Here is an 11,958-nt window from a genome sequence, read left to right as displayed (position 1 = left end):
ATTTCCACCTTTGTGAGGTGGGTGGAACTTTGTTGGAAATTGTTTTTGTAGTCTGTTTCCTGTAGTCTTCAAGGTACTTTTCGCTGTCTTAAGAATTAAATTGACGTGAGACAGATTAACAGGAGAATCGAAATTCCATATAGAGGGAGAACCCACATAAGCATGAGAGATTCCCAAGACAGTCAGGCAAAATGAGGTATAAATGTCTTTCTGGACTAAGGAGGAGGAGTTAGGAGTCCAGGGGCTTCAACGGGAAGGAGGACAATTCACAGGAAGAATAGAAGAGTAGGGGCGCCTGGGTGGCTCAGTCGTTAAGCGTCTGCCTTCGGCTCAGGGCGTGATCCCAGCGTTCTGGGATCGAGCCCCACATCAGGCTCCACCGCTGGGAGCCTGCTTCTTCCTCTCCCACTCCTCCTGCTTGTGTTCCCTCTCTTGCTGGCTGTCTCTCTCTGTCAAATGAATAAATAAAATCTTTAAAAATAAGAGTAAATGTTTGGTAAACAAATCTTTATGGATCATAGAGAAACAACAGGACAAAGAGAATTGTAACAGACTTTGCTAACTTCCTCCCTGTTGCCCCTAGTTCAGATTATAATGTAGTTGTCTATGGTGATCGCTCCCTTCCTGGATCTGGTCCTCTATCTAAATTCTTTTAGGCAGTTAGTGGGAAGGTCTTTTTTCCCCAGCCCTAAATTCCATATATTCTGTTCTATGTTTTTTTCCTAAAGTTTTTAAATTTTACATTTAAGTCCATGATGCATTTTGAGTTGATTGTTGCATAATATATGAGGTCTAGTTCAAGGTCAGTTTTTTTGCCTATGGATGTCCAATTGCTGCAGCATCATTTGTTTAAAAGTCTATCTTTCTGGGACACCTGGGTGGCTCAGTCGGTTAAGCAGCTGCCTTCAGCTCGGGGTCCTGGAATGGAGTCCCGTGTCAGGCTCCTTGCTCATCCGGGAGCCTGCTTCTCCCCCTGCTTGTGCTGGCTTTCTCTCTCTTTGACAATTAAATGGATAAAATCTTAAAAAAAAAAAAAAAAAAAAAGGTCTGTCTATCCTCTATTGAATTGCTTTTGCAGCTATGACAAAAATCATTTGAGCATATTTGTGTGGGACTGTGTTTGGGCTCTCAGTTCTGTTCTATTGATCTATGTTTCTTTCCTCCTGCCAATGCCACACTTTCTAAATTTCATTCAGTTTATTCATAATAAAACTTAACATCTGGTAGAATAATTCCACCCCTTTTCATTTTTTTCCCCAAATTCTTTTAGCTCTGGGGTGCCTGGCTTGCTTAGTTGGTAGAACTGCGACTCTTGAAATCAGGGTCATGAGTTCAAGCCACACATTGGGTGTGGAGCCTACTTAAGAAAAAAAGTTCTTTTAGCTCTTCTAGGTCAATTGCTTTTCCATATAAATTTTAGAATGTGCTAGCCTGTGTCTGCAACAAACATTGCTGGGATTTTTATAGGACTTCCACTAAATATACAGATCAATTTAGGGGAATTTGGGGGTTACTGTTTTACTTTCATGAGTCATTCATTCATTCATTCCCTGACCATTGTGGAAACTATGTGTTTGATAGTCTGGATTTTCTGTTATTTTCCCCTAAACATGTTATGGGTTGTCTTAGCAAGCAGTTACATTATGGACAGATTTTATCCTTTCTAGCACATGTCTGTTTCAGTTTTCCTTTTGTTTCTAGGGAGACTCTCTTGGTCCATGTATGTACTCTTTCATCCTAAAATGCGACCTTTCTGTGGTTTCACATCTTTTCACCTTCCAGTTGTTGCTCTGCCCCTGCACTCTTTGGATTTTAACCCCACATATGTACAATTTTAGAGTCTTTCAAGAATTTGAGAGAAGTTTATATGCACATTTGAGAACTCCCCGTGGAACCTCCCTTTCCTAGTGTATTCTCTACATTCATAGGCAATCTAGCACCGCTGAACGCTGTCCTCTGCCTGCAAAGGCCATAGAGACTGCAGCTTCCGCTCACTTTCTGGGGCCACATGCCATGCAGCCTGGGGGTTATTTCAAGGCAACGAACCTGCTAGATGTGGGAGTAACCTATAATGTTTCCCTTCTTCCAATGGCCTGATCCCCTTCAATTTCTACCCTTTAGGTCACTCTCCAATGCCTGCAAACAGTTTTTCATTTTTTGCCAGAATTTATCATTTTTTGGCACACAGGTTAGTTGGATATAACCTAGTCCACCATTATCCCCTTCGTTCTTTTATTCCTTGTTAATTTTAAATCACCAGATTTTTTAAGAAGTTGTCCTGTGGGAGGTATATTTTTATACATTTACCTAAAAAATTTTTTTCTAATCACAGTTGTTCTGCTGAAAAATATTTTAAATCTCCAGTGGATAATCCTCCTTTCTGTCCCAAATTAAATTGATCAGACCACTTCAGAGGAAGAAAGGATCAAATGCTTTTTTTTTTTTTAAGATTTTATTTATTTTGGGGCGCCTGGGTGGCACAGCGGTTAAGCGCCTGCCTTCGGTTCAGGGCGTGATCTCGGCGTTATGGGATCGAGCCCCACATCAGGCTCTTCAGCTATGAGCCTGCTTCTTCCTCTCCCACTCCCCCTGCTTGTGTTCCCTCTCTCGCTGGCTGTCTCTATCTCTGTCAAATAAATAAATAAAATCTTTAAAAAAAAAAATTTTATTTATTTATTTGACAAAGGGAGAGCACAAGTAGGCAGAACAGTAGGCAGAGGGAGAGGGAAAACCAGGCTCCCCGCTGAGCAGGGAGCCCCACATGAGGCTTGATCCCAGGACCCTGTGATCACAACCTGAATCAAAGGCAGACACTTAACCAACTGAGCCACCCAGGCGTCCTAAGGATCAAATGCTTTATACTTTGATTGCTTAGACTTGAGAAATGTGAGCTTTCCCTCTGATGGTCAAACTCTTTTGGCGGCTTGTAATGGATGTAAGCACAATAGCAGTATTTTTTACCTTTCTATTTCTAATAATTATTGCAGAATATCTAGATGGACAGGCTGGCAGAGAATCAGAAACACTGCATTATTACTCCAGTTCTTTTTCCTCCCTAAGATGCATTTTATTATTTTTAACATTAATTTATTATTGTTAAAGATTTTATTTATTTATTTGAAAGAGAGAGAGAGCACAGAGGGAGAGGGAGAAGCAGACTCCCCATGGAGAAGGGAGCCCGATGATGCAGGGCTCAATCCCAGGACCCTGAGATCATGACCTGAGCCGAAGGCAGACGCTCAACCAACTGAGCCACCCAGGTGCCCCTTAATTTGTTTTTTTTAAGTAGGCTCCATGCCCAGCATGGAGCCCAAGGTGGGGCTTGAATTCATGACCCTGAGATCCAGACCTGAGCTGAGATGAGGAGTCAAACACTTAACCAACTGAGCCACCCAGGTGCCCCCTAAGAGGCATTTTAAAATAAAGCAAAGAAATGAAGAAAAATCCCTCATTGCTCTAGTTCTTATCTAAACTGTCCTAAATCTGCACTTGTAGAGTCTTTCAACCCTCTGTCTTGTTTTTATGGTGTTTCTTTCTTGTATCATTGGACTTTATGTGCTGTTGAGGCAGACGTTTCTAAGCAGAGGTATAAGATGATTAGTTCCTTCCGCAGCACAGTATGTCACAGAAGTGACGATATTTTAGAAGAGTTTCAGGAATAACTAGTAATTTTTCAAAGTTCTAAGTCAGGCATTGAAAGGAACATATTCTTTTTTTTTCCTCCAAACTTCCCAGTGTCCTTATTTCTCGGAGCTAATTGCTCTGTGCAAGCACTTAGGAAATCTACACAAAGAATACACATGTCTATGGCAGTCCTGTCGGCCTGGATGCAATTTCTTAAGGGACCTCTGCATACCTGAGCATTGTCTCCCCCTTTGAGCTCAAAGTCGGTGCTCAGGGAAACATGCAGAGAAGGACAGCCCCAGCCCCTCCCAAAAGGGGACATGTGGTGGAGGAGTGGCAGGCCCTGAAGAAGTCTGAAAGCAGACGCGCACGGCAGAGCTGTGCAGGATATGGTATGATTGTTGTTGTTGTTTTAAGATTTAATTTATGTATTTGACACAGAGAGAGACAGCCAGAGAGAGAGGGAACACAAGCAGGGGGAGTGGGAGAGGAAGAAGCAGGCTTCCAGCGGAGGAGCCTGATGTGGGGCTCGATCCCAGGGACCTGGGATCACACCCTGAGCCGAAGGCAGACGCTTAACGACTGAGCCACCCAGGCGCCCCAAGATACGGTATGATTGTTGAATCTGATCCAAGTCGTCTTGGATTTGGATCAAAATCAGAAGAAGTGCTTTCACAGAAGAGCGTACCCGAGTGCTAGCAGTTTCTGGGTCAAGCCCGGCAGCGAACACAGGTGCTTCTTGAGCTGTAGGCAGGTCTGCCGCAGGGCCGGTCCGAAAGACTACTTCGCCTGCCAGATCGTGGATGACCAAGTTCACTGCCACAACTGCTCCAAGCCAAAGTGCCCTTTGGCGGCCACCTGGAATCAGGTAACCGCTTACCCGTCTCGAAGCTCACTTCCCAATTCCATTTCCCCACAGGAACCTGCTTCTTGAGAACTTCATTTAAGGAGCTCACCAGGAGGGACGCCCGGGTGGCTCAGTCGGTGAAGCATCTGCCTTTGGCTCAGGTCATGATCCCAGGGTCCCGCCATCGAGTCCCGCGTTGGGCTCCCTGCTCAGCAGAGAGCCTGCTTCTCCCTCTGCCTGTCGCTCCCCCTGCTTGCATGCTCTTTGACAAATAAATACATAAAATCTTTAAAAAGGGGGGGAGCTCACCAGGACATTCCCAGGTCTGGAGCCAGGCCTTGATCTATTCTCTTTCCGACAAGAATGTTGCTTGTGTCTCACTTTAGGGTTAAGCAGATTGAAACCCCCTCTTGCTGACCCTGAAATCAGCAGTCCTCAGCAGGGCAAGTGTTATTTTGTAATGCTGGCCATTTACCTTGTAAACCTGCTGAAGTCCCATCATCCTGGGGAATATTCCAGGCTTTCTTTTTGCGAGCTTGGTGTCTGCAGCCCACATCCTGTAGATGGGTTAATTTGGTTATTTATAGCATGTAAGCAAGGGACAGCCACACTTGGTTGGCTCTTGAAGTGAGAAGGTTTTACATAGTGAAGCACCTAAATTGGCCCAGAATCCAAAGGATTTCCTTGTGTGATAGCATCAGGGGCAGAACTGGAAGGGACGGCATCCAACCTGGTTGTGTGTTCTGCTTCCTTCCAGGTGGAAGAACTAGTGCAAGAGGAATCATTTGCATATTATGACCACGTTCTCCTCCAGTCCTCCTTGGACCCGATGGGAGTGTAGCGACTTGCTCCCGTCCAGGCGGCCAGCATGATGGAAGAGCCAAGCTCACCCTGGGAAAGGGTGTCCGCCACGGTTATGCCTTCTGTATTCTGTGCCGACCCACCTCCCTTCCAGTCCCTCCAGACAAGATGACCGTAGTATGCCAGGATGTGTGAACTTGACAAACCAGAAAAAGAAAGTCTCTTCATTTTAGTGCTTATTTCAACAGATGTTTAGGCTCTGGGCACCGTTCTAGGTTCTGGGAATAAACTGTCAAACAAAAGACACAAAAACCTCCGCCTGCATGGAACGTGCCTCTACTGGTGGGGATGCAGGTGGTAAGCCAAGTAAATAAGGGTACGATGAGGTGCTAAGAGCTAGAGGGAAACAAATGGAGCAGGGACATGGTGTAAAATGTTTCCAGGAGAAGGGTAAGAGATGAAATTTTAGTGAGGGTGGGCAATTAAGAGCCCCTGGTGAATTTGTTTTGAGTGTAGGCCAGAAGAAAGTGAGAGAACAAGCCTTTACAGATATCTGGGCCGGGGGTGGGGGTGGCGTAGGGCTTTCCAGGCAGAGGGAAGAGCTAGGTAATTTCTACCCCTGAGCATAGCATGGAGATCATGGGTAACAAACGAAGAACCCTATAAGCCACCTCGATGTTGCTTCCATGGCACAAATCTTTGCTCAGTCAATGAGCCCTTTAGCACAGTCCCCAGATCTAGGGTCAGAAGCCTCCCCAACACAGCATGTATGAATTCGCCACTGCTGCCGTAGCAAATGACCACAAACTTTGTCACTTAACACAAATTTCTCATCTCCCGGTTCTGTAGGCCAGCAGTCTAGGTAATAAGTAGCTTTGCTGGATCCTGTTTACAGTGTGACAGAGGTAAAGTCCTGGTGTGAGCAGGGCTGTCTTTCTTTCTGGAGACTTGGGGGATGAATTCACTGCTAAGGTCATGCAGGTTTTTAGCTAAATTCGTTTCTTGTAGTTTGGGGATTGAGGACCTCCTTTCCTGTTGTCTGTCAGCTGGAGGCAGTTTTTGCTTTTAGAAACCTTCTTCTCATGCTTTTTTTTGTTTTTTAAGATTTTTATTTATTTATTTGACAGAGATAGAGATAGCCAGCGAGAGAGGGAACACAAGCAGGGGGAGTGGGAGAGGAAGAAGCAGGCTCATAGTGGAGGAGCCTGATGTGGGGCTCGATCCCAGAACGCCGGGATCACGCCCAGAGCCGAAGGCAGACGCTTAACCGCTGTGCCACCCAGGCGCCCCTCTTCTCATGCTTTTTGTGCGGCCTTCCTTCCACAACAGCTGGTGGCGTCCCTCTCACAATCTGAATCTCCCCCACTGTTCCTTTTGCCACAAGTCTGTTGCCTGTAGTCAGGTGAAGTTCTCTGCTTTCTATTATAATTCTTTTTTTTTTTTTAAAGATTTTTATTTATTTGAGAGAGAGAGAGTGAAAGAGAAACAGAGAGCATAAGAAGGGGGAGGGTCAGAGGGAGAAGCAGACTCCTCTCTGAGCGGGGAGCCCGATGCAGGACTCAATCCTGAGACTCTGGGATCATGACCTGAGCTGAAGGCAGTCACTTAACCGACTGAGCCACCCAGGCACCCCAAACTCTCTGCTTTTAAGATCCTTGTGTGATTAGATTGGCCCCACCCAGCTAACCCAGGATAATCTCCCTATGTTAAGGTCCATAACCTTAATTATATCTGCCAAGTCCTTTTTTTTTTTTTTTTAAGATTTTATCTATTTATTTGAGAGAGAGCACGAGCTGGAGTGGAGGGGCAAGGGGCAGTGGGAGAGGGACAGGCAATCTCAAGCAGACTCCCTGCTGAGCACAGAGGCCAATACAGGGCTCCATCCCAGGACCCCAAGATCACGACCTGAGCTGAAGTCAGACCCTTAACCAACTGAGCCACCCAGACGCCCCTGCCAAGTCCTTTTTTGGTATATAACGTAACATATTCACAGGATACAGGGATTTGGGCATGGACATCTCTGGTCAACTATTCCATCTACCCCAAGACACTCCAGAGAGTGGCACTAGCAGGCATAGGAAGAGGGGATGAAACTTGTTTGCCTTCCCTGATCCAGATAATGACAGGGAATTCAGGCCTTTCACATCCATACAGCTAGACTTTGGCTCAGCCCATTGCACCTTGTGTGTTAGCTTTCTTTCCTCTTTTTTAAAGATCTTATTTATTTATTTATTTATTTATTTGTTTGACAGAGAGAGAGAGACAGGCAGCGAGAGAGGGAACACAAGCAGGGCAAGTGGGAGAGGAGGAAGCAGGCTTCCAACGGAGCAGGGAGCCCGATGCGGGGCTGGATCCCAAGACCCTGGGATCACGCCCTGAGCTGAAGGCAGATGCTTAACGACTGAGCCATGCAGGCGCCCGTGTGTGTTAGTTTTCTATTGCCATGTTAACAAGTTTCTATTTCCATGTTAACAAATTACCAGAAACGTAGCTGCTTAAACCAACTGAAATTTATTATATCATAGTTTCTTTGTGTCAGGAGTATGGGCATAGCTTTGCTAGGTCCCCTATTCAGGGTCTCACAGCCTGTCATCAAGGTGTCAGTCAGGCCATGTTTTTATCTGGAGTCTTGACTAAGGAAGCATCTACTCCCAAACTCATTTGAGTTGTTGGCAGAATTCATTTCCTTGTGGTTTTAGGACTAACGTCCCTATTTGTTAGCTGCCTATCTGCCAAAGGCCACTCTCAGCTTCTAGAAGCTGCCTGAAATTCCTTGCTGTGGGGCCCTCACCATAGGCAATCTCACATCATTGTAGCTTACTTTCTCAGAGCCAGCGAGGGAAGTTTCTCTCTCCAGTCCGCTAACATATGTAGTCTTTTTTTTTTTTTTTAAGATTTTATTTATTTATTTGACAGAGATAGAGACAGCCAGCGAGAGAGGGAACACAGGCAGGGGGAGTGGGAGAGGAAGAAGCAGGCTCCCAGTGGAGGAGCCTGATGTGGGGCTCGATCCCAGAACTCCGGGATCACGCCCTGAGCCGAAGGCAGACGCTTAATGACTGAGCCACCCAGGCGCCCCGACACTAAATAAAATTTTTGTACCCAAAGTGTGTGAGGACTTCACTTTTCAAAGTGCTTTCATAACTGTTAATTTCACATTGCTTGTTCTGAACATCACACCCATTCAAAGTCAAATGGCTTACAAAACCAAACTGCGTGCACAAGTGTATACACACACACACACACACACACACACACACACTCTTCTAATTTTGTTCTCAGACCTGCTTATCCTGGGATACAGCACCCCTGATGTGGGGCTCTGGAAATGTAGACATTTTTCTACTAACCTGAGTAGGTAAATCTTTTGGTGCATAAAAGAAGAATCTTAACATTTTCAATAGAGACAGAACGATGTTTGCTTTAAATTTTATTGCCCCTTGTGTTTGTGACTGAATTGAACCTAGTGATAAGTCCCTAATTACCTAACGGAGGAAATTCTCATTATATTTAATCATTTCATGACATGCTTCAGACCTTGTGATAGAGTGCAGGGCTTGCCGCCAGGTGTTGATTGGGATTTAAAAAAAAATCATTTACCATTTTAAATTGCACATCTCAAATATAAGCAATTTTCAATGTTAGCATGAACATGTAACTACTACATTCCACTTTCAGCATCCATGTTTGCTTTGTACCTATTGCTTATCGGAAGGTTTGCTAATTACTTATGTCAGTCAAGTGCCTGCCTTCCGCTCAGGTCATGATCCGGAGGTCCTGGGATCGAGGCCTGCATGGGGCTCTCTGTTCATGGGGAGTCTGCTTCTCCCTCTCACTCTCCCTCTGTTCTCTCTCTGTGTCTCTCAAATAAATAAATAAATCAGTCTTAAAAAAAAATAAGAAGGTTTGCTAATTATTTAGCTGAGGAACACTTGCTAATAAGTATTTTGTTTTACTAGCCACAGTAAATATTAAGCATGAAATAAAAGGTATTTATCATGCTTCCTGTCTATCTCAACCCTGCACGGGAAAAGGTAAGATTAGGTAATGGTTGTACTGGATCTCTTTGGAGAAGTGAGTTTCTCTTTGGTTTTATAGTCCTGATGTTTTTCATTTCTATCCTTCCCTCCAGAAATTTGATGGGTATAATCATGTGAGATGACAGGTACTAGCTATATGCAATATTTCTGCTGGATTTGCTTGGGTTCTCTGTCAAGAGCAAACCCTTAGAAGCTTTTTAGTGATCCTGCCTCTACCTGTTTTAACCAGTATAGTCTACCGACTTCCCCAGGCACAAGAGTAACTTTGTTGGGGTGTATAATTTGCAGAACATAAATCTGGTGCTTAACTAAGTCCTCAAATTTATTTAGAAATCCCCTTAAATGTATTACAAGTATTAGCGACATTTTATATAATTTTCTTGAAAATGAATTTTATGATGGGACCGTATACCATGTCTGGAAATACTTATTTTTATATCCTTTCTTTTCCTCATTTATTTTTATTGTCAAATCATTTCAAATACTCAGGAAAGGGGCGCCTGGGTGGCTCAGTTGTTAAGCATCTGCTTCGGCTCAGGGCGTGATCCCAGAGTCCTGGGATCGAGCCCCGCATCAGGGTCCTCAGCTGGGAGCCTGCTTCTTCCTCTCCCACTCCCCCTGCCTGTGTTCCCTCTCTCGCTGGCTGTCTCTCTCTCTCTCTGTCAAATGAATAAATAAAATCTTTTAAAAAAATAGGAAAAATGAAGGAATACTAGGATTATGACCCTGGCACATCCTTCACCTATATATATTTTTTTAATTAAATGTCGTATTTGTTTTCTGTCTGTCTGTCTCCTAAACCTTGTGAAAATAAGTTAATTGTCATGACAATTGTAACTCTAAATATTTCCATCAGACATCTCCTTCAAAAAGGAAATGTTCCTTCATAACCACAATGCTATTGCTACATCTAAAACAATTAATAATGTCATAATAGCATCATACACCTAATCTATATTCAAATTTCCCCAATTGTCCCAAATGTCTTTTATAGCTGTTTTTAGAATAAGTAGGTCATGCATCACATTTATGTTGTATTTAGATATTACATCTCTTCAGGTTTTTTAATCTATGATACATCTATTTCCCACCTTTCTTATGACATTGGCTTTTTAAAAAGTTGTTTTGGGGCACCTGGGTGGCTCAGATGGTTAGGCGTCTGCCTTTGGCTCAGGTCATGATCCCGGGGTCCTGGGATGGAGTCCCGTGTCGGGCTCCTTGCTCAGGGTGGAGTCTGCTTCTCCCTCTGCCCTCTGCTGCTCCCCCTTCTTGCGCTCTCTTGCTCTCCCTGTCAAATGAATAAATAAATCTTAAAAAAAAAAGTTGTCTTGTAGATTGTCCCACCTCCTGGATTACTCTGTTTTATTATGGTGTCATTAAATTTGTTCCCATATTTCCTGTATTTCCCATCAACTGCTGGGTAGATCTATCAACATAACTGAATCAGTTCAGGTTAAAAATTTTGACAGGAAGGGCTCCTGGGTGGCCCCATTGGTTGAGCCTCTGCCTTAGGCTCAGGTCATGATCCAGGGTCCTGGGATCAAGCCCCACATAGGGCTCCTCGCTCAGCGGGGAGCCTGCTTCTCCCTCTCCCTCTCCCTCTGCTGTTCCCCCTGCATCTGTGCTCTCTCTGTGTGTCAAATAAATAAATAAAATTTTAGAAAAGTTTGTTTTGACAAGACTACTTCATAAATGTTAATGTTGTTTTCCTCCTTTTTAAGCTGGCAGTTTCTTATATTTCTATATTTTTTATTTTTTGAAGATTAGAGACTGTGACAGTCAACAATGCCTAGCTAGAATTTATTAACGATAATATAATTTTTTCCCAGGGTATCCATTTTTTAAAGAAATTAAGCATAGTTGACACACAATGCTATATTAGTTTCAGGTGTACAACATAGTGATTCCACAATTCTATACATTATGCAGTGCTCACCATGATAAGTGCAGTCACCATCTGAGCTGGTATTCTTTTATTTTTTCATTATTATTTTAAGATTTATTTATTTATGGGTCACCTGGGTGGCTCAGGTGGGCAAGCATCTGCCTTCGGCTCTGGTCGTGATCTCTGGGTCCTGGGATTGAGCCCCGCATCGGGCTTCCTGCTCGGCAGGGAGTCTGCTTCTCCCTCTCCCTCTCCCTCTGCCCCTCCCCACCACTCACTCTCTCTCTCTCTCTCTCAAATAAAGGAGGGGCAGAGGGAGAGGGAGAGAGAATCTCAAGCAGACTCTGCACTGAGCACAGAGCCCGATGTGGGGCTGGATCTCACAACCTTGAGATCACGACCTGAGCCAAATCAAGAGTTGGATGCTCAAATGACAGCAAACCAGGCGCTGCTGAGCTGGTATTCTTTTAAAAAGAAATCTTTCTTTTTTATCCCTGGCCCTCTCACCTCTCTCTCTTCTTCCTTCTGACCCTCAGTCTTGTCTTTCCCTTTCTCTCTAATTATGGACTCGTGTGTTTTATAAGCCAGTGGATTATATTTTCATTATTTTTTATTCTTTAAGACTTTAAATTTTTATTTATTTATTGAGAGAGAGAGATTGCAAGTGAGAGAAGGGGCAGAGGGAGAGGGAAAGAGAATCTCAAGCAAACTGCATGTTCAGCATGGAGTCCAACACCGGGCTCCATCTTACGACCCGGAGA

General features: G+C 44.2%; 1 long non-coding RNA gene across 2 annotated transcripts in view; it reads right to left on the bottom strand.

The window, feature by feature from the left end:
• LOC125281835 (uncharacterized) overlaps nt 1-11,958 on the bottom strand; it is a 358,739-nt gene that overhangs the window by 34,660 nt on the left and 312,121 nt on the right. The gene's annotated exons all lie outside the window — the stretch shown is intronic.

Source organism: Ursus arctos, chromosome X (genome assembly GCF_023065955.2).
Source record: "Ursus arctos isolate Adak ecotype North America chromosome X, UrsArc2.0, whole genome shotgun sequence".
NCBI lineage: Eukaryota > Metazoa > Chordata > Mammalia > Carnivora > Ursidae > Ursus > Ursus arctos.
This window is presented reverse-complemented; position numbering and strand designations above follow the sequence as displayed.